Source organism: Anas acuta, chromosome 16 (assembly GCF_963932015.1).
Source record: "Anas acuta chromosome 16, bAnaAcu1.1, whole genome shotgun sequence".
NCBI lineage: Eukaryota > Metazoa > Chordata > Aves > Anseriformes > Anatidae > Anas > Anas acuta.
The window spans coordinates 11,106,178-11,127,218 of record NC_088994.1 but is presented as its reverse complement, the minus strand read 5'-3'; the positions used below and the strand labels follow the sequence as shown (position 1 = coordinate 11,127,218).

Below are 21,041 nucleotides of genomic sequence, written 5' to 3'. Positions count from 1 at the left end.
GCACATGGGAGGAAAGCCTGGCGCTGAGACAGGGTGGAAGAAGCTGAGATGTGATTTGTTTCTTCTTTGGAACTATCCCTTTTTAACTGCCCAAACAGCATTTCAAAGAAAATCTCTGCTCTTCTCTATCTCCTTCCAGCATTGTAATTCTATATAATCACTTTTCTTTCTCAGAAAGAATAGGGCATGATTTATTTATTTTTTTTGCAGAGGCAGGAAGGGATACATTCCAGATGTTGCTGGTCTACACTTTTTGCCTCTGTTTAACATTTAGTGGCTTTCAGTAAATACGCTGTGAGAGGTGGGGCTGATGTTTTTATTCCAGGCCGAATCATCCGCAATAAATCCCATCTGCCGACGGGGGAGCGCATCTTGGCTGGGCGCTGCTGCGGTTACGAGCTGCTGCTGCCTGTCCGGCGTTGCCGAGGCGGTGGCCAGCAAAGCCTTGCACGGTTGGTGCAGTGAAGTTGCAAGTGGCGATGAGAAACAAAGCCTGAGGGTGGCCCGAGTGCTCCTCTCGGGTCTTTGCCCTCGCTGCTTCAGGGCTTTGCCGTCCCCTTCCTGCCTGGCTGCTGTGCTCCGCAGGGAACGCCGCATCCCCAGCCCCGCACAGAACTCGCTGCCCAGCACCACGGCCACTTCTGCTTGCAGCCAGCTCAGTGACACCCACATCGGTGGCACACCGATGGCCCCACTGCTGGCATGGGGCTGGCTCCTGCAGCCAAGCCTTGCCACGTCACTGCCCATGGTGCTTTTACCCGCTTTTGGGAATCTTCTTGCAAACGCAACCAAAAATCGTTTTCCGGCACATGTTGCACAGAGGTGTAACGGGACAAACGTGGCTTGCTCCGTTCCCTGCTTCGTGTCGTCGCCTGTTTGACCAAGCGCACTTTGCAGTGCTGGCAGCCAGGTGGGTTGCACAATCGGGGTCAGACAGAGCCGCCAGCAGGTGCTGCTCCAACCAGCCCAAGGGCTGCGGGCACTGCCTGAGGCTCTGCCCTGCTCCTCGGCTGCTGATTGTGTCTGAAAAGGAGAAGGAAGGTTATGTGCGAATAGAGGAAAGGAAAGGAAGGGAGGGGAGCCGGCGCTGGCTTGGGTCAGGGTCAAAGCACTGACTTTAAACCTTGCTCCTTCAGAGGCTGATTTGCGTTTAAAAAGTTGGCAAAACGCATGGGGGAAATGAACAGCCAGCTGTGAGCACACAAGAGCCAGGCAAGTCCAGAGGGAGGCAAGGAGCAGCTTCCTAAAATCCCGCCTGACTTCGAAGAGTCCAGTCTCGCTGCTTCCACATTGCCAAAACGCCCCGGGCAATAACACCGTGTGCTGGGCTCCAGCATTGCCTCGGCTGCAGCTTGTGCTTGCTGTGAGCATCTCCCTGCGAGGGGCAGGGGACGGCCGCTGCCTCCTGCTGCCCCCTGCCCTTCCCTCACCGGGTAATGGCCGGTCCTGCCCCTACCAGCTGCACACACAGCGAGGAGCAGGAGCATGTCGCGGCTTATTGCCATGAGGCAGCATTGGGCTCGGGAAATCCCTTTCTTTTCCTTTCCTTCCCAGCCAGATAAATGCCAGTGCCACTTTCAGCTCAGGTGTGTGCCTGCACACCAGGCCCGTCGGCTGCCTGTTGCCCTGTCTGTGCCAACACAGGTGACACCTCGCCTTGGCACAGCGACGTTTTCCTGCCTCCTGAGCACAGAGAATCGATTTGTGATTCCTCCGAGCTCCTTCCTCTAAATCAGCATGACCGAAAAGCAGCGAGCTGGCCGGGCCTGCGGCTCCCGAGCTATTCAGCTGCTGCAGGAATGTCCGGTCACTCGCTGACCCTTCATCTTGTCCCAGGGTGAGGAAGTTGCTTCTCTCTGCCCTCTCGGGTGCGTGGAAGATCCCGTCTTCAGGCCTCACGGGGAGGACCGAGGGATTTCTGCTGAGGGATTTCTGCCACCTCCTCAACCCCTCCAGGCCCACGCTGAGGCCTGTGAGCTGGGGCGGCCGTGGCTGTGGCACTGCCAACGTGCTCCTGGGTTAAAGGCCGCTTTGATAGGCCGGTAGGACTTCAGAATCAGACCGTGGCAGGTACTAATTAGTGCCATTATCAGCGACAGACGGTCCTTACGGGCTTCATAAACAGGCTGTGTGTGCAGGTGCTCCCTGCAGAAATCCCCTGCGGGGTGGCGTGGCGGCCGGCGTCCCGTGGGTGCTCCCCAGCCTTCGGCTTTTGCTGGGTGCCCGCAGGGACTCGTGCCCGTGGTCACAGCACGTCTGTGAATGCTGAAGCGCTGCTAACTGACAGCCCAGAGGGAAGTAAGGGATTGTCTTTTCTTCCTGACTTTTTGCTGTGGAAGAAGAGTGTGGGGTGGTTACTGAAAGTAACCACCACAGTTGGCTGCAGGGGGACCTTACACAAGCCAGCCCCCGGTGTGGTGGCTCCTGCAGGGACAGACGCTTTCCGCTTGCTTCCAAATGTCCCCAGGCTGCTGCTCAATTTAGAGACATCTCTGAGGGCTGGGTGCCTTTTGAAGCATGAGTATTGTTCCATTTGGCATTATTCATGTTCACTACTGACCAGCTTAACAGTGAGGAAAAAAAACTTCTGCGTATCTGTGAAATTGAATTGAGAACCTGACTTTTTTCAAGACTCACATTGGGCATGGAAGGGGCTGCCCACGTCCAGGATGGACAAATCGAGTCCTCAGGAGCCCAGCTGAAGCAGCCTGGGGTTTCAGCTGAATTAGTTTGCAGAAGAGCCTGTGCTGTATTACAAGACATCATCAATGCATTTATATCTCTCTCAATTTAGATTTGAGTTTTGAGAGTACCTCAGAAGTAAGGCATCACTGCCCAGATGTGGTATCCCTAGCCTGCTGGAGAAGAAACGACTAAATAAAGTGTTAACAAGTGATGAATAAATGATTTTAAAAACAGCTAATCAATTGTTATAGAGCCCGGGAAGTCAATAGAGCTTATGACCTTGGCTTATAACCACACTTAGATCTTTAACGTGCTCGTAATACCTACAGAGCATTCACTAGGCTTTCACCAAGCATTTATCAGCAGAAGTCATCATCTAAAATGAGACAAAAAAGAATTATTATTTTGGTTGCAGTTCTTAGAGCCTAGGTGGTTGCTGTTGCGTGGTCCATACAACTTGCACCCGTTGCCTGGCCCTGGGATTTGGGAAGGTGTGTGAGCAGGGAGCTGTTCTGGCCCCGCTGCTCTTCCCCCTTCCCCCGGCCTTCCCTGTCCCACGGTGTGTGCGCGTTTGTGCCCTGGGGAGGGAGGCAAAGATGCAAATGCAAGCGTGCGATTTTCTTAGAATATAAATAGCAAAAATATTTTATTTTTTTTTTCTTTTTGGGTCGAGTCATTCCCTACAGTCTCCAGTCTCTTTTGTCACACACTTTGGGGGTTTTTATTCCTACCAGATGGATATTATCTGCAGTGGGGTGCGGGACGTTTCAGTAACCTTGCTGCCAGCCTCATTGTGCGGCCCAGCGAGGAGCTGCGTTTCCAGACCTCGGTGCCTGCACAGAGGCGGGGGGAAACCTCCGTGGGCTTTGAAACGCTGCCGTCTGCACGGCTCGGCTCCCGCTATCAGATGGCTTTCTGCCTCGCCTTTGTTGTCTGGGTCCTTGTCTGCAGCTGCAGCGTGCCCGGCTGGGGCCAGGAGCCACGGCTCAGGGGGAACTGGGGGTGTCCCCGCAGGGAGAGCCAGCGGAGAGGTGGGATGGGGCACAGGACACGGAGCACAGCCTGGCATGGGCTGGGTGCTGGCAGCATCAGACAGATCTGGCACCATGGGGAACCCCTGCCTGAGCCTCTGTGGATGCAGGGCTAAGCCCCTCTTACACCAGATCCAAGCAGATCCTGAGCATCGCTGCTCCCCAGACCGACCCGAGGGGGATGAGCTTTCACTGGGCCTTTTTTTTTTTTTCCTCTGTTTTATAAACTGTTCTGCTTTCCCCCTTCTTTCTGGTGACTGCTGGATGTCTCCAGCATGGATGCCAGGCTCCAAGTTCTGTAAATCAGACATGAAACCCTACCACCAGGAGGGGACCAGTTTGTGGTGCTTGGGGACATGGTTCAGTGCTGATACTGGTGGTAGGGGGATGGTTGGAGCAGATGATCTTGGAGGGCTTTTCCAACCTCAATGATTCAGTGATTCTGCAGTTCCTCAGCCTCTGCGAGGGACAGCCAGGAGAGCTGGGGGGGCACAGTGAACCCTGTGGGGCCTTGGTGCCTGCCCTCCTGCTCCGCCTGGGTGCTGGCCTCAGGGCAGGGGCGCAGAGGGAAGGGAGGAGATGCCCTCGCTGAAGAGCTGCTCACCTGATCTAGATGCACTTCAGAGTAAGAGGGTGAGGTGGAGGGTTTCCATAAAAAGTGTACCTCGGTGAGAATGCCTTCCCTGTTGACTTCTTAATGGTCTGAAACCCGTCTGACACTCAGACCCCACCTGATCCCAAAGGCTGGGTGGTGCTCCCGGCAGCGCTCCCCGCTGCAATGCCCAGATGCACCGTCCTTTGTGGCACTGTTGCCAGTTTGGGTACTTCGTTGTGTTATGTTATATTGTTATATTAGTCTAAATTGGTTTGTTTCCATAGCTGCGTGCCGCTGATAAAGCCTCATTGTGGGACCTGTCAGTCTTCCCGTACCAAAAATACTTCACACACAGCATCAGAAGGCAGGCGGCCGGCTGGTGGGTGCCGGGCCCTGAGGGCGTGCTGGGCGCTGGACCTGGTGGCCTCTTTGGGGTGGCTTGGGGTGTCCCAGGGCATCCCAGATCTGTTGCTGCCAGAGGGATGGAGTTTTGGAGATCTGGTGGGGAGAAGAAGGTCAGGCTGTCGTTAGGGTGCATTGGGTGCAGGATTGGTGCCAGCTGGCTGCAGGAACAACCAAACTCCCCCCTCACTCCGAATTCAGGAGGTTCAGCTCCAGCTCCTCACATCAGGGGCAGGTGGGCTTGTAACAGCTCCACAACCTGTCTGAGCTGCTGGGGGAGGTTTGCTTGGCTGGTCCCTGCACTGCTGGTCGCCCCTGGAGGCCCAGCATGGGAGCTGTGTGCCCTGTGACCAGGTGATGTGGCTACCACTCGTCCCTGGTGTTCGCCAGTCCCGTGCCAAGCATCCTGAGCCAGGAGGTGCTGCGGTGCCAGGGGTGCTGTGGCACACCTTGCAGCACTTTCTGTGCAGGATCAGCCCTCACTGCCTGGTGGGCGCTGGGCTCTGGGTGCCTGTGGCACCGGGGCCTCCCCGGGGAGGCCGTGTGGTCGGGTTCCCCTCTGTGCTGTGCTCCGGGCACGTCTGAGCCTCCGTCTGGTCTCTTCTACTGCACGGCTCTGAGCACTCGGTAATAGTGTTTTCTTTCTGGCAGAGACGAGGGAAGGCTTTTAATAGGTCTTTTGTTTTCCCTTCGTGCAGTTCTCTGGCAGGAACTTGCCATTAGCTCTAGCATTTATTTGGGGTGTTTGCGTGGCACCACATCTCGCTGAGTATTTTTACATGGGGGGACCTCCGATGTGGAGAAGCCAAGGGGCTGCCCGGGGTGGCACAAAGGATGTCTCAGAGCTGGGTCTGGGGTTCAGCCTTCCCGAATGCTGACTGCTCCCTCGGTTTGGTGGATAGGGAGCGTTTTGGCTCAGCCCCTTTCACGGCAATGAAAGGGGAAAGCAGAATGTGGAGGCTTCATGAAGACACTGCGCTGCTTGCCCTCCCCATCAGCAGAGTGTGCTGGACCAAGGAGTGGGGTCATTGCCTTTAGGCGAGGTGATGCCCAGAGGCAGAGGGCATCCCATTGGGGTTCGCACTGTGAAATCCCACGGGCTGCCCATTCCTCCTGGGCTCTGTCCCGGAGCCACTGCCAAGCCACAGGCAGGGGTTTGGGCTGGCAGCTCGGGCCTCCCTCCTCCATCCTGTACCACTGCTGTGCAGGACGGGCTCAGGACGCTTCCCCAGTCGTGTGTTGGGAAGGGGCACGGGTCGGAGTGCACCCCGCTGCAGGACAGGGATGCTCAGCTGGGGTGGGGACGCCCTGTGGGGACTCACCCCGTGACCCCAACGTGCATGGGTTTAAAGTCACCCAGGCAGCGCCCGGAAAGAAATGTGCTTTTGAAATGCAGTCGGGATCACCCCCACTCCAGCTCTCGCAGGCACAGATGCTCAGCTGACACCAGCTAAATAAAAACCTTTTAGCCCATGCCAGGAAGTCTAGAGCAAACTGCCAAAAAGCATCGAGGACCAAGACACAAAACCAAGTCGGGCCTGAGCAGAGCACTTAGAAATAACGGATGGAACTGATGGGCTTCTGTCTCTTGGATTTTAGCACATGAGATGCTTCAGTCTTAGGGTTTTATTGAAATAGAATAGTGCAATTTTAAAGGTTTTCAGTAGACACAAAGCAAATAAGTCCCCTCACTACGAAGGGAAGATTTTTTTTTCCTTAATGCAGGCTTGACATGAAGCAATTGTGATCCCCCCATCACTGCACTCCCCAGCTTTAAATCCAAGATGAGGTTTGCTGAAGGAGAATGTTCTTTGTGTAACTTTTAGCTATATTCAGAGATGGGACCTGAGCCCTTGCCGTGTGTCTGTGTCCCCCTGTGCTGGCTGCACGCTCCTCGTGCTGCTCCTGGTGCTGCAGTGAAGGAGAGGGGAGAGGGGGACCCGCTATGTGCCCAAGTTAGTAGTGAGGTTCTTGCAGTTTCTCTTTTTTTTTTCCTGGCACGAAGACATAACAAAAAAAATTGGCAGGCTCATACTTTTTATTATTGAATTAAAATCTATTAAATACTAACCGAGAGCCAAAACCTGAAATCCCTATTAGGCAGCGCTGTCGGTGAAGTGAATGCTTCTGGATCTGGCTCTCCCTGCACCCCGTGTTTATGTGCGTGTGCATTGTGTGAAGAGCGAGCGTATGAAACTCAGATCGAGGTTTTAAATAGGAATAACACCGGCAGCTATTTCTCAGTGAATCCAAGGCTGCGATGTGTCTGGCTCTTGCCAGCAGGAATTGCAGAGGCAGCTCATGCACACCCCGTGGCTGCTCTGACAGCTGCAGCGCCGGGGCCGGTTCACAGCCCGAGTGCTGCTAAGCAGAAGCGATGGGGTTTATGCAGAGCAGGTCCGTGCCTGGGGATGTGCTGCTGTGCAGAGGGCCCATGGGATCCTGGTGAGCCTAGCAGGCTCCCACCTAATCCTGGTGCCCTGAGCGTGGAGGGGATGAAGCTGGTGGCATGGGGCTCACAGAGCGTGGCTCAGAACCGGTGGTGTTGTCCCATCCCTGCTGGGCTTGGTGTTCCCATATCCTGCTGAGGAGTCAAAAGCAATTACAATAAACAAAAAAATGAAGTTGGAGGTGCTCACTGGAGAGTGACCTGTTGGAGAGACCCATGGGGTTGGATCCTGCACCATGTCTGCAGCGCCTGGAGGCAGCCCTGGCAGAAATCCCGCAGTAGGGCGCAGAGCAAGGTGTCTCCGTGGCCTCAGGCTTCACCCTGCTGGGGTGAATACACGGCACGGGCACGGCTGGGTGACTCCGATAGGACTTGACCTCTGCTGAAAACCTTTAAAAAGGCTTCCTGAAGTCTGGTCTGTTGGCTGCAAGGCGTGCGGGGTGCTGGATGGCACGTGCCCCAGGAAGGTGTCCGTGGCACCTGCGATGGGATGAAGGATGCTGTCTGTGTGGGGTGAAATGGTGCTAAATTAAACTCTCTGTAAGGGGAGGAAAGCATCCAGCCCCGTTCTTTACTGCTCATTTTAGTAATTTCTTCCAGATAACCTACACATCTGTGTCAGTGCAATTAAAAGAGAAATGCTGCCTAATGAACAGTTGTAGCCCTTGGGCTATTGCGGAATGAGCAAGTGAAGTTGGAAACAGTCTTATTAAAATAATAATTAAGAAACAAGGGTGGGGAGGCAGAGGGAGGCGCAGCAAGGTGGCGGTGGGATGCAGTAGGGCGAGGAGCTGAGGGGTGCTGCAATGAACCTGACCTTGTGGTGCTGCTGCCCCTGTCCTGGGGGAGCACCCATGGGGTGTGGGTGCAGCGGGGGCTGGCCGTGCCCCCCAGACCCTTTATCCTGTCCGTGGGTTTATCTCAGTCTGTGGCACAGGCAAGTAGGGCCGTGGATCACCAACCCCTATAGCAGAGGTGACCCGGCTGCAGCCCTACAGGCACGCTTGCTGCTCGCTGATCCACTGTGGGCAGCCTGGGTCGGGGCTGTTGAGCCGCATTTTGCATATATCTGAGATCCCCGACAGCTGATACAGCTCAGGAAGGGAGGAGAGTTTTGTGGGTTAGACAGGGTTGTATCTGCTTTTGTTTTCTTACAGAAAGCTGTCCTTTGTCAGGAAAAAGTAGGAACCCTGTGTGCAGCCCCATAGTTTGCATAGACTTTTCTCGCTGGGTCGCTGTCCTGAGGACAGCGCCTGCCCAGGCTGAACTGGCAATGATGGAGGCTGGGCAGTTCGCTGTGTGAGACAGTTTCGCCCTTTTGCTTTCAAGTAAATAAAAAAAAAAAATCCTTTTCAGTGTTAACCCTTTGAGTTTTAATAGCAGCTCTCCACAAATCCTGGTTTTGTAGCAATTAACACTCGAAGCTGGCTTTTTAAAACTTAACCACTCCTCTGTGGAAATGCATGTGGCCACAGAGATAGCGATGTCTCGGAGTGACAATAAAAAAATAAGCAAATGCTGCTGGAATGATACATCGGGATGATTTCCGTGGGATTTAGATCTACAAGCTATGGAGTTTTTTTTTTGTTTTTTTTTTTTTTTCTTTCTTTCTTTCTTTTTAAATGGTTGCGAACCGAAGTGATTACTTATCATTTTGGTTTTAACTCCATCTGACAAATCGTTTTAGATGGAGAAAGCAATACTGCATCTTTAAATGGCTACTCTGTCAGCGCATCTTGCAGGGCTTTAAATGCCCTTTGTTATCGCAGTCTAGACAGGACGCAGGCGGAATATTTGATATGTTATAAGGCAAAGATTTGACAAGGTTGAATTAATTTACCGGCTTATTTAAAACGGTATTTCAAAACATTTTTCTTTACAAACTTGTCTTTCTCTCTCTGCCTATATATATTTTTTTCAAAGTTAGTGCCGTATGTTTCAACTGTTTAGACTGGGAGAGGAGACATTAGCTTACTGCAGCCTGCAGTACTTTAATTGCCCTTTTTATGACTGTCTAGACATCATGCAGATGCATGTTTGTGGTGAGAAGACATTTCCCCCTCTGGTTATACGATAGTCTGAACCCTTTACATTGCCTATCTCCTTACCCCCTCTGTCCTGGAATGCGTTCTCCTCCCTCCATCTCTGAAAAAATCACTTCTTCTCCGGTTAATTTTTTGAAGGACGCTTCCGCCCCCCTTTTTCCGTGCTTTTCAGGGTGTTTATTTGTGGGTGCTAATGCTTTCGGGGGAAAATAAAGGTACACAGAGCAGACCCCTTGCACCAGTCCTGGTGGTGTGGCGGTGGGGCTGCGTGCCGGGTCTTGCGGTGCGGATCCCCGGGTGTCCCTGCGTGGGTCTGTGCGGGTCCCCGAGCACATGGGGCCGCCTGTTTGTTTGTGTTCCCCGTGCCATGAGAGCCCGGCCAGGTTTAAGAATGAAAATATCAGCAAGGTTTGAATGGGTTCCGAGTTTTAGTTATGCAAATCGGGTGCATTAATTAACCCCGTTGCTATAGCTACTGCTTTATTGTTAAACGCGGTGAAAAGGGGACAAGCTGTGTTGCTGGATAATCCTCCCCTCTGTGCTCTTCTTCCCCGGGCCTCCCAAAGTCTTCCTCCGCCCCGGCACGAGGGCAGCTGCTGCGCCGCCGTCCCTGTCCCCATCCCTGTCCCCGTGGGCAGGTGGCGGTCGCCCGCGGTGGCTGCTGAAAAGCCAAACGAGACGTCCTCTCGGCGCAGAGCGAGGGGCGCGGGGGGACGGGCGAGCCGAGGGGCTCCTCACCCCCGTGGCCTCGTCCCGCCGGCCTTCCCGAAAACCCTTTTGTTGGCGCTGACCTCGCTGGGCGGCCGTAAATTTTCTGCTGTGGCCCCGTGTCATCAATCTGCCTTCTGGTGGCTGCGCCGCATGGGAAAGGTCCCGGCACGGGGGTGGGGGACAATGGAGGGGCGCAGATGGGACGGGGATGGGGACAGGGATGGGGACAGGGATGGGGACAGGGACAGGGATGGGGACCAGGATGGGGATGTGGGGCACCTCATCCTGCCCAGCCGGTAAGAGGAGCACCAGCCCAGGTCTTGGCCCTAGAAACTGGCCCTGTTCAGCACTGTTGGGGTTTACCTGGGAGAAATGCTGCCCTTTTTGTGCCTGCTTCAAGTCTCATGAATGCAACCCACCACCCCAAAATGTGCACCTTCAGCATACCTGCTGCTGAGGTTGTTTAAAAGCTTTCTAGGCTGTTGCTGCAATCAGGGTGGAAGTTCATTACCTTTTAATTCAATCACACTCGGGGTGGTTTTTCTCACCTCCTCCATTTGCCCTGGCACACGTGTTTGTGTACATAAATAGATTTATTTTTTCCACATACCTTCATGAGAGTACACTCACACATTCCCTCCCATCTGGCGGCGCTCAGACCAGTTCAAGAACTGAACTTGAACACTGCGGTGACCAAACGCAGTGCGTCTGTGTGGGCACTTGGGTGCAATTTGCATTTTTATCTGCAGTGCCCGATTGTCTATGACTTCAGATTGCATTTGTTTCTTGGAAATAACCGGCCTGGTGAAATGTCATGTCTTTTGCAAGCGAAAGCTGCAGAGCTACGTAGAAGATAACGGCACTTAAAAAGAGGTACAGAAAGGAGAGGTGTCCTGCTGATAAGGCCCTGGGCAGAGCTGAGGAAATCCGGTTTCGATTACAGCCCAGCGTGGCTCTGGCCAGCTCGTCCCGGCCGCATTTCAACACCCGTCTGCTCCCGGGCCGGGCCGTGGGCTGGGTGCCCTGGGGAGGAGGGTGAGGAACGGTTTGTGGGGCTGGAAGGGGTTTTGCCTCCTCTGCCTGGAGGCCAGGGTCAGCCAACACGTTGGCACACTGCCTGGTGCTGCTGCCTGACCTGTGTCTGCTGCAGGTGCCCCGGTGCTGGTTGCCACAGGGCCATGGGATGCACTGGGCTCAGGGGTGGCTGTACTGGGAGTACGAGTGGCAAGGGAAATGGCCCAGAGGGAGGCCGGTGCGGTGCGGGGAGGAAAGGCCCCATCACCAGCAGCACCCAGCGGTGCGAGGCTGTGGTCCCTTCCCAGGGGACATCCAGCGACAGGGCTCCGACAGGCAGGACCTGACCCTCTAATTGCTGTGAGCTTTCTGGAGAGGTGGCGAAGGCCTCCCTGGATGCAGTGTTTGCTCTCCTCCGAGCGTCCGTGACTGGCAATTTGTCTGTCGAAACAGATGTGGGCAGCAACAAACATCTATTTCTATAACTAGAAACAAATTTGGTAATTGCCTCTTTCAACAGGACTTGCTCAAGCAGGAAATGAAATTCCTAAATGGCAGTTAGCAAAAGTATTTATAGCTAAGTTCATAAATGAGACGTGCTTTCCTTTGTCATGAGATTCTGCTGCTTGGAAGGAAAAAACCTCCGGCAGCAAGCCGCATATTGATCAGCAGCGTTTCCAGGGTCCGCGAAAATGCTTATTTATTAATGCGTTTATTTTTACTATCTGCAGCAGCAACCCCGACAGGACCTCTTTGGTCTTCCCGGGTCACTTGGCAGGGTTTCATCCGGATGTTGTGCGCTGGGTCTTGGCAGTGATTTTCGGCAGAGTCGGTCTGAGCCGTGCTGTCCGGGGGTGTGCGAGGCCTGCAGCTCTTGGCCCCGTCTTCTACCTTGGATGCTTGTGGTGCTGAGGAGGTTGTTGGGGCCGTGCCCCCTGCTGGGGTGGATGTGGGGTGTTAGGGTCTGATGGAAGGGTGATGAGGGCTCTCGGGGTCTGGTGCTCTGCGGAGCCTCAGCAGACAGGGGAGATTCGCCCCAGCTTGGAGGGGCCATGAGAGCTGCTCAGAATTTCCTAGCGAGCAAGCAAATTTGCTTATCTTTCAAGTGCAAAATCAAAACGACTTTATTCTTTTAACTCCCTTGAACTGGCCTTCCCCTTGGGAGAAACTTCAAACGCGGCGTCCTCCTTGCAGGAATTGCAGTAGGCTTGGATCGAGCTCAGTGCACTTGCAATATGTCGTCTGAAAATAGTGAAAGGGGGGGGGAGCACACAAAAAGGGAGGAAAATGGTGGGAATGCACAAAATTTTAGAGTCCAAGTGCCTGAAGAACCTCCTTAGTTCCCATTGCTCTGGCGGGGCTGGTTAATGTCTCTCAGACTTTCTCTAAACACGTTGCCAGCTGACAGGTCTTTGTTGGGAGCCAAAAGGTGTCCCAGCTGTGAGAGCTGCCGACCCCAGCTCGGATGATTGCGATCCCTGTGTAAAAGCAGAGAGCTGCTGTGTCCATCGTTCCCTTTTGGCCTCTGAACGCAGCCCCTGCTCCTTTGGGTCCCTATAGTAGCCCTGCCAGCCTGGGAGGCTCACCTGTAGGAACAGCAGCAGCGAGATGTGACCGGGGAAATCACTGGGTTTTAGGGACTAAGACATTTTCTGAGGCCCGATCCCCCCGATGTTTCCACAGCTGTAAGCACAAAATGGGGCCATTTCCTTTAAAACAAACAGAAAAAGGAGTGGGGGTGCAGGATGAGGCCATCGCCAGTGACTCAGAGGATGTGATGCTTGATTACCCAGGGTGACAAACGAAGAAAACCGACTAGATTAAATGCACAGATGGGGTCCAAGCGTTGACAGAGTCCAACGTGACTTCTTGGGCCCCCGTTGCCCATCCTCCTGCAAGGACTTCTCTCAAGCCAGCCCCTTCTGCAGCTCCTGGTGCCAGCATCATCCTGGTGCATTCGGCAGAGCTGAATCCAGCGGGCTCTCTCCGGCCATCCCGCTTGCTGCCACGGGCCTGATCCTGCTCTTTTGTGCCTCGGAGCTGCTGCTGCAGCTTCAGGACGCTGCTGGTCTGTGCCAGCGACGGCAGTATCGTGCTCTGCATCTACCCTCGGTACTTCCCGTGCTGCCTCGTAAACAAACACAATTGTTGACAATCTGATGGGCCCTTTGTATGCGGTTTTATGGAGGCATTATTTCGGAGATAAATGTAGCAGATAAATGCTGACACACAAATATTGCAGCCGTGACTTTGCCTGGCCTGATTGTTTCGAAGATGACCTCGCAGACAAATGGCAGGGGCTGCGTAATCCGCCCTCTGAAGTTCTTTGTTCTTTCGTCTCGTCTTCCCCGGGCACGGGCTCAGGGAGCCAGAGCATCGTTCCCCAGCAAGAAGTGGAGCTCGGCAGCTGCTGGGTGAAACCTCTCCGTAAGCCAGGAGCAGCGCTCGGTGCTGCGCCTGCGTTGGCAGCCCGCAGATTCCAGCTGTTGCCTGGAGCTCTTTTTTGGTTCTTGCTTAAATGAGAGCAGATCCTTAGCACGAGGGGCATGTCCCCCTACGGATAGGATGGTGCTGAGCTGCTGCACCAGGCTGGGTTGCTGCTGTGCCGGGGTGCTTTGCTCCACGGGGTGTGTATGCACAGGGTGCTGCTGCAGGGCCGTGGGCTGCAGCAGGGCCCGAGGCCCCTGCGGGAGGGTTGGGAGGTGGTTCCCTGGTAAAAGCAGGGCTCTGAGGGGTGCTGGCACTCAGACGGTTCTTCTCGAATTCACATTCTTTAGCTTTGAGTAGAAAAACGAGGTCCACGGTTTGGCTGCGTCACTTAACCCACATCCTTGTGCAGAGGCTTTGATGAGTGTCTGGCGAAGCCATCGCGCCTCAGCTGGGCTCAGTTTGCTGAGTGTAACCCCGGGTCCTTCCAGGGAGCCACAGGTTGGTCTGAAGTACGCCCACACCACGCTGTGACATCTGTCCCTGGCTCTCCAGAAGCATGACAGGCATGAACACAAGCCCCTGGGCTGTAGGGCTCCGGCAGAAGCCCCACTACGTGTGCACGGGGAGCTGGGGGGGCTGCAGGAGAGCTCTGGGGGTGCCCCCTTTGGTCCAGGCCTGCAGCAAGGCAGCTCAGCGATGCCAGCTCCCGGCCCTCCTGGCTCTCTGCTCACAAAAGGCTGTGTTGGGGTGCGTGAGGCAAGGTGGCTCAGCGTGTCCTCAGCTGCCGTCCTCTGAAAGTGGCCGGGACTCGTTCCGTGCCCTGATTATTGGGGCATGCAAGGTAGCGGGCGGCTCGCAGCTGCTGGTGGAAGGACAGCCTGTGTGCCTGGGGGCACAGCAGCAGCTGTGGGGCTCTGAAACAGGTACAGGGACGGGAGGGGAGTGGGTTGGGCTGTCCAGGATCTGCCGGGATGGATCTGGGTGTCTGTCTCGCTCCCGTACCCCATCCCACTTCCCCCACTGCCGCCACCTTCGGCCAGAGGTGTGGGTGCTGAGGGCAGCTGGAAGGCAGACCCGTTGCATCCACTTTTATTTCTGCCTCCCCGCTGGCAACAAGCTCGGTGCCAAGGCAGCAGGGGGCTGTTGGGGAAGGTCGTGTCCTCGCTGTGCCTCCCAAAGGTGCTGGAGGTAGGGGAGCAGGGATGGCCGGACCAGCAGCTGAAGGTGTTTGTTGTAGGGTACTGGGGGAGCAGCCCAGATTTTGGGTGCTGACACTTGCTGAAGCTGGGAGAGGGGGACCTGAGTCTGCCCCTGTTCCATCTGTGCTTTGTGGGGCTGCACAGGCTTGTTGGGAAGCCTTGAGGTTACCATAGTGCTCTTGGCTGAAGTCCTTATGTGTCCCTGCTCAGTGCCCCACAAAGCTTGCAGGTGCAGAATTTTGGGGATCACAGGCAGGAGGAAGGATGTGTAGACACTCCTCAGCCCCAGGCTTCGCACTGTTGGCAGTACCATGATGATGTGGGCTTCGTTTCTCCCCACCGCTTTCCTCTGCAGTAGCCTTATCTGCACACCCTGCCAAAACGTGTCTGTACCGTTATTTATTTTCAATACATTTTTTTACATAACAACAGCGCTGTCAGCAGTGGCTGCAAGGAACCTGTTCAAGGAAAAGGTGCCCGAAGGTGGGGCTGGAGAAGGCTGCAAGGCGAGGAAGGAGCCAGGGCTGGGCACGTCTCTCTGTGCCAGGGCAGCTCCGTGTGTCCGAGGTGTTAATGGAAAAGCAGAGCAGCAGTGCGTGCTGGGGGCTCGCAGCAGATCCACAAGCCCTATTTATTAATTCCTCCCGTTGATTTCACCACGTCTGGCGTGTGTGTGGAGCCCTTCCTTCCCGGGGTGTGCGTGGGGCCGTGCTGGGGAGGGGGCAGCGCTGGGCTGAGCTGGATTCCCAGGGATTAGGGAAGGAGCCAGGACACGTGGGGTGACCCTGGGGTGCCTCCACGTGTAGCTGGCAGCAGGCAGCACTTCATTTATGGCTTCCATCACCTTCAGGACTGACCATGGCCCTACCATCCCCTGCTGCAGGGCATGTGCCGGGGTCCGGTGCAGCTCAGCCCAGTGCAGCCTTGGGGGGATCCCACCGCCGTGCCCCGCTCCACGGCACCGCGGGCGCTGGGCCAGGATCTGTTGAATCACGGCGCTGAGTCACCGCCTGCACCAGGCTCCATAAATAACCCCAGGCGCTGAGCTCCGCACCCCGCACGGCGAGGAGCAGGAGGAGCCGCCGAGGGCTCCGGCAGCAGAAAGCATCTCAGCGCCGCCACTGCCCGAGGCACAGGGGGAGTCCCACCGCCGCTTGGCACCGTGCCCGTGGCACCGTGCCCCCGGCTATCCCCGTGCCGCCCCGCGGGAGCCTCCTGCGTGCCCCAGGGCTTCCCAGCTCGTGCCCCATAATTGCACCCTGCCCCGTTGGGCTCCCTGCTCCGTGCTGGGGTCAGGCACCTCGTGCTGTCCCAGGAGGACCTCAGTCCCATCATTTCCCACAGCCAGCCGCACAGAACCCGAATGTCCATAATCCTGAGGCAGTGGCTCTGCTGCTAGAGCAGGGAGGGAGAAGGGATGCTGCGGCGTGCCCGCCAAGCTGCACCTCCTGGTATTTCAGCAGGCAAGGCATGAAAGCCTTACTCTCCCGGCCCGTTTTGTTGAGGCTTGCTGGGCAGCAGGAGGAATCTGCACAAAACCGTCCTGTCCAGCCTCGGTGCAGAAGTTGTGCCCTCTTTACTCACTTCCTTTTGGATTTTCTTAGCACCTGTTTCTAGATCAAGGGAAGCTGCTGGAGTTACAGCAGGAGCCAAACTTCATTTTATTTTGCCTTTTCTGTGACCTGCGATGCTGTTTAGGCAACTTGGAAATTTCCCCCATAGCAGCAGGACTGTGCTCACCAGAGCCCTTTTCCAGTTCTGGGGCCATTCCCCCTGCCCCAGACCCAGCTCGGCGGGGCTGCCACCCCCCTCCGGTGGCAGGGGACAGTCCGGCACCTTGGGGTGCCCCAGCCCCTCCGTGCCCGACACACAGAGCAACCTCCAGGCAGGTTCAGATGTCTTTTCCTGAAGAACACAGGTGGAATGAGTGATATTGGGACTCCGGTAGGAGGGACAGTCACAGGAGCATCCAGAAGCTTAGGTGCACATCCCATCCTTCCCAGGTAATCATTCCCTGATGGTTAATTAACCGTCAGCAGCCAGGCTTGTTAGCGAGGTACCTCGCTGTGTCCAGCTTGTGAGCAGGGTTGTGTGGCCTCGCTCTGGGCAGGTGACTGCCAGAGGACGACAGCAGCAGCAGCAATTTTTCCTGCACACCCTTAGGAGGATGTTTCCGCTGGCCTGCTCGAGCTTGTGATCAGGCTCATCCTGCCCAAAGTGTCCCAGCAATGTGCTTCAAGTAACAAGTAAGGGGTTTTGAGAGATAAAAATACCCAGAGGAAGCGAAAGTGAACATGGGAGAAGCAAAGTGTTCTGCAGGGGATTCTCTGCTTTGTTTAATTTTGTCTCGGAAAACAGCTGCAGTTTTAGCACGGTTCACCCCAGCATTTATGATTTTTTTTGTTTTAAGCTTAGGAATGGTGGCTAATGCAGCTCAGCCATTATGTCCTGAGCAATTTCATTTCTCATCCCCTCTCACGTGATACCAATATACACAGAAATCACAACTTAAGCTGACGGACAATTGCTTTGACCTGGGGGTGTGTATTATACCTCGCTGAAGGCAGAGGTCTTCTTGGCTCAGACCCTGTCTGAAAGCGGTGCTGTCCCTGTGTAAGCAGTAGCTGGAGCATCCCTCATTACCCCAGCGCAGTGCAGGTGTCCTTTTTTCCTCTCTGCACACCCAGCGGTGCTGCGGAGCGTTCATGTGCAGCAGTGATACCCTACGAGGAGGGAAGAGCGTTCGTAAAGTTTATAGTAAGCATTTTATCACCTTCAGTAAGTTATAAAAGGTAAGGAAGCGTGGTTAAAGTACCCCACGGCCTCAGCTGCCCCCGGCCGCTGCGCACCCATGTGCATGCAGAGGGTGGCACCTCAGTGCTCACAGCGTGACCACTGAGGTTTAGCAGCATTAAACCAGCCGGTGCTGGCATTTTGTTCATTGCACTCCAGGCTCTTGAAGCTCGGGTGTGCTTTTCTGGCCCTGCTTCTGCCCAGCCCTAAGCATAGTCCGGGGGGGCTGCCTCCGGCATGCCCAAAGGATGCCTCCGCGCATCGGCACCCGCAGCCCCCAGGGTTTTAGGGTTTGCTCTCAGCCTTGCTGCAGGCTGCTGGGAAGCCCTTATCCTAGGCCACGCGTGCCTTGAAGCGGTATGTGAGCACCCGAGCTGGAATGGGCTCGATCACAAACACCCAGCCTCGGGACCTCGATAGTCTGGGGGGAGAAGGCTTGGCTGCAGCAGGGGTGCGTGCGTGCTCACCGACTGCAGGAGCTGCAGCGTCTAGACGGGAACTACGGCAAAGCAGGTTGTGTCACTTAAATGGGATGTCTGAACCTGTTAGTTTGAAACCTATTCGGGAGTAAAAATTATGCAAAATTAAATTAGTGTGACCTTACTTTGCATTCGGAGGCTGAATTTGCCCATCTTGTAAAGCCGAGTGCATTTATAACACTTCCCTTGGGGAAAATTACAGAGAGAAATGGAATGAGGTCTCTTCTAATTGAAAAGTGACAATGATTAGGAAGCCAAATACAAAATGTGTTGAGTATTTTTTTTCTTGTTTTGTTGTGTGTGTGTGTTTTAAGAATACCAGTAGAATTATAAATTATGTGCTTTGCAGTTTGGCTTGTTTTTCATTCCCCAAAGGCTTTTTATTAGCATAGCAGCTGAATTGCACTTGTATAATAACATATTAACTCAAAGTTTGTGTGTTGTTTTTTTTTAATGATCTTTCTTCATTAGTTTGACTGAGCTGCTTGGATAAAATCTTACCGAGCATATCCAGCTTTCCAGTGTGGTGTGTTTTATTTTTTTCCCCTCTGAAAATGAAGCCCATGCAGACAAGTTAAAACAGAGGGAGAGCTGGCAGAAACTTTGATGCCTCAAGTGGGTATGAGTCTCTTGAAACTTGAAAAGCCCCAATTGTGCGTGGAGCTTTTTTGGTTGCGTTTGATTTCTTTTCTTTATTTTCCTTTGTGTTTTTTTTTGAAAGGCCACGCTGGGCAACATGAGTGTTCTTGCCGGGGCGATTAAAGCTCTTCTCAGCATACCTGATGTGTTTATTCATAGGCTCGCATGCTGTGCTGTTCGTTTGGGGCAGGGTTTGGGGGCAGAGGGTGCCCCAAACTCTTCCCTGAGCACCTCCTGGTGCGGGGATTAGAGGCTCCTGGTGGGGTTGGCTGCCTGGTGTACTCCAAATACAGCAAGGAGAGGAAATCTCCATTTCAGTGACAGCAATAACGATGTCAGGGCAGATGTGCTTCTCGTGGTGCTGGCTGGGTGTATGGCACCAAAACGCTCAGATCCTGGCCTGTGGTGCTGGACGAGCCCAGGTGTGCTCTGCGCAGAGGTTGAGGTGTTTGCTTCCCCTGCTAAGGAAGGAAAAGGGAGAAAAACGTGGCCGTTGTGACAGGGCCAGGGCCAGAAGATGGGAGCCGGTAGGGTTTGTCATTCCGAAGTGCTTTGCCAAACCCATTTACAGAATGTTAATTTGCAGCTTAATTGTCCTCCCCTCTCCCACAAAGCAAGGTATTAAAATCAGCCATCTATTTATAAAGCCAATGTGGCCGCAGTAACAGACTGGATTCGCACTGAAATGCCCCGATTCAGAGCTCGGCACTGTAAATAATGTATTTATTCCATACGTTTTCCTTCTCCCCACCACCTCTAAGTCCCTGCCACTGCGACCCCTGGCTCTTCCTGAGGGCCGAAACTTCACCTGTGTCGCCGAACTGCCCTGACTGTTTTGGCAGGATTTGGTTCACTGAACGTGCTTCTCATTCTAGGAAAGGCACTTTAATTTATAACTGCCGTCCTCTTGTTTTTCTTCAGAAATGTAACTTTTTTTTTTTTTTTTAACAAGAAAGGAAGCTTTCCATCACTGGCCTCGTTTATTTTTCCTTGCGCCTTCTTGCTGTGGCCAAAGCACATGTTGCAGTTAAGGCTAAATTGACTCATCCTCCGAAATTCTTTGGTTGTTGTTTTTTGTCTTTTTTTTTTTTTTTCCTTTTCTTTAATGGTCTTTTGCACACAGCCTGAGGCCGTTACCCAGGGAGGCAGTGCAAGTGCAGAAACCTGCCTCGCACAAACAAATCAGCAACAACAAAATTGGAATCAAGGGGCTGGACCTGGGGCTTCAACTTGCAGAGATGCTCTGCAGGTGCTCCAGAGGCCTGTTCGTCCTGTCAGTGGATGGCCATAAATGTGACTGTGGAACAGGACAACCCCTCCCTCCCTCCTTTCATGAGCCTTGTCACCATCCCCAGGCTGGGGACACGTGGTAGCACTGCCCCCTGCTCCATGAGCACCTGAGCAGCCACGTGCACAGCCCCAGCCTCGGTCCCATCCCTTTTTGGGCTCTCAGGGGTCCTGAGCTGCAGGTACCAGATGCGGTTCTTGCTTTCAGGGCACCACTCTGCTTTGGGAAGGTGGTGGCTGGAGCGGGTTAAACATTCGGGGACCTTTTGGGATGGTGGGAAGTGTGCCTGCCCGGCGGCAGAAATAGCTGCTGTGTAGCAGGACGGACTCCAAGGTAACTGGCAGCACTTACCACCTGGGCTGTTTTCTTGACATTTATTTGCTTTTACTGGCACTTAAATGCCACCTGCCAGGAGAAAACTTTCCATTAAACAGAAAAAAATCTGCCTGACTCAGCAGAAGCCACCCCTGGCAGTGGGAGCAGTGCGGTGCTGCCCTTGGGGGCACCGTCAGTCTTCCTGCGAATGTATTTATAAATAAAACCCAGGGGGCAGCATCCCTGACAGCTTAAGGCACAGTTCCCAAAAGTGGGTTTTGTAGCTGTTCCTACCGAGAAACAGACTTTGAATGCCCAGAGCAGTTGAATTTGGTTTTCCCTGGCCTGGCCCTTCCTTTGCAGAGGGCGCAGGGAGCGCTGGGCTCTGCAGGCGCGAGGGGACTCGGGGGGGCAGCAGCTGCTCTCTTGGTGCATGGAAATAATGACCCTAGTGCTGTGTCGGTCTGGGGCACTCGGTTTTATTTAGCCTCAGTGAGGTGTGAGGAATTATTTTCTTAAATTTTAGGAGTGTTTATTTGTTTTTGCCTGTGTTTTTTTATTATTATTTTTCCTTTATGCTGCCGATTGTCTCTGGAATTAACTGGCCAGTTTGTTTGTGCGTTCTTGTTTGTTGGGAGGATTTTTGGGAGTTCTCCTTGTGCCAGTTCACACTGCTCAAGCTCAGCAGTGATGCCGCAGCTCTGGTACGCGCTGGCTGCAGAACAAGGGGGAATGGGAGCACAGTCAGCACCCAGCGGTCCCGTTGGGTTCTTTTGGAAAACCACAAGGTCTGCTGGCAATGGATTGGTGCTGGGGAGGGGGATGCTGGCACCTGCAGCCCCCCGGGGGTGGTGGGGACGTGTGCCTGGTGCCTGTGTGTGCCAAGGAGGACTTGAGTCCTGTGCGTCCTGGAGGGAGGAGTGGTGGTGGTGGGAGGAGAACAGTGAGACTTCAGCTGAGTTTCTG

General features: G+C 54.3%; 1 protein-coding gene across 2 annotated transcripts in view; it reads left to right on the top strand.

Annotated features, from left to right (window-relative positions):
• PMEPA1 (prostate transmembrane protein, androgen induced 1) overlaps positions 1-21,041 on the top strand; it is a 42,832-nt gene that overhangs the window by 11,352 nt on the left and 10,439 nt on the right. The gene's annotated exons all lie outside the window — the stretch shown is intronic.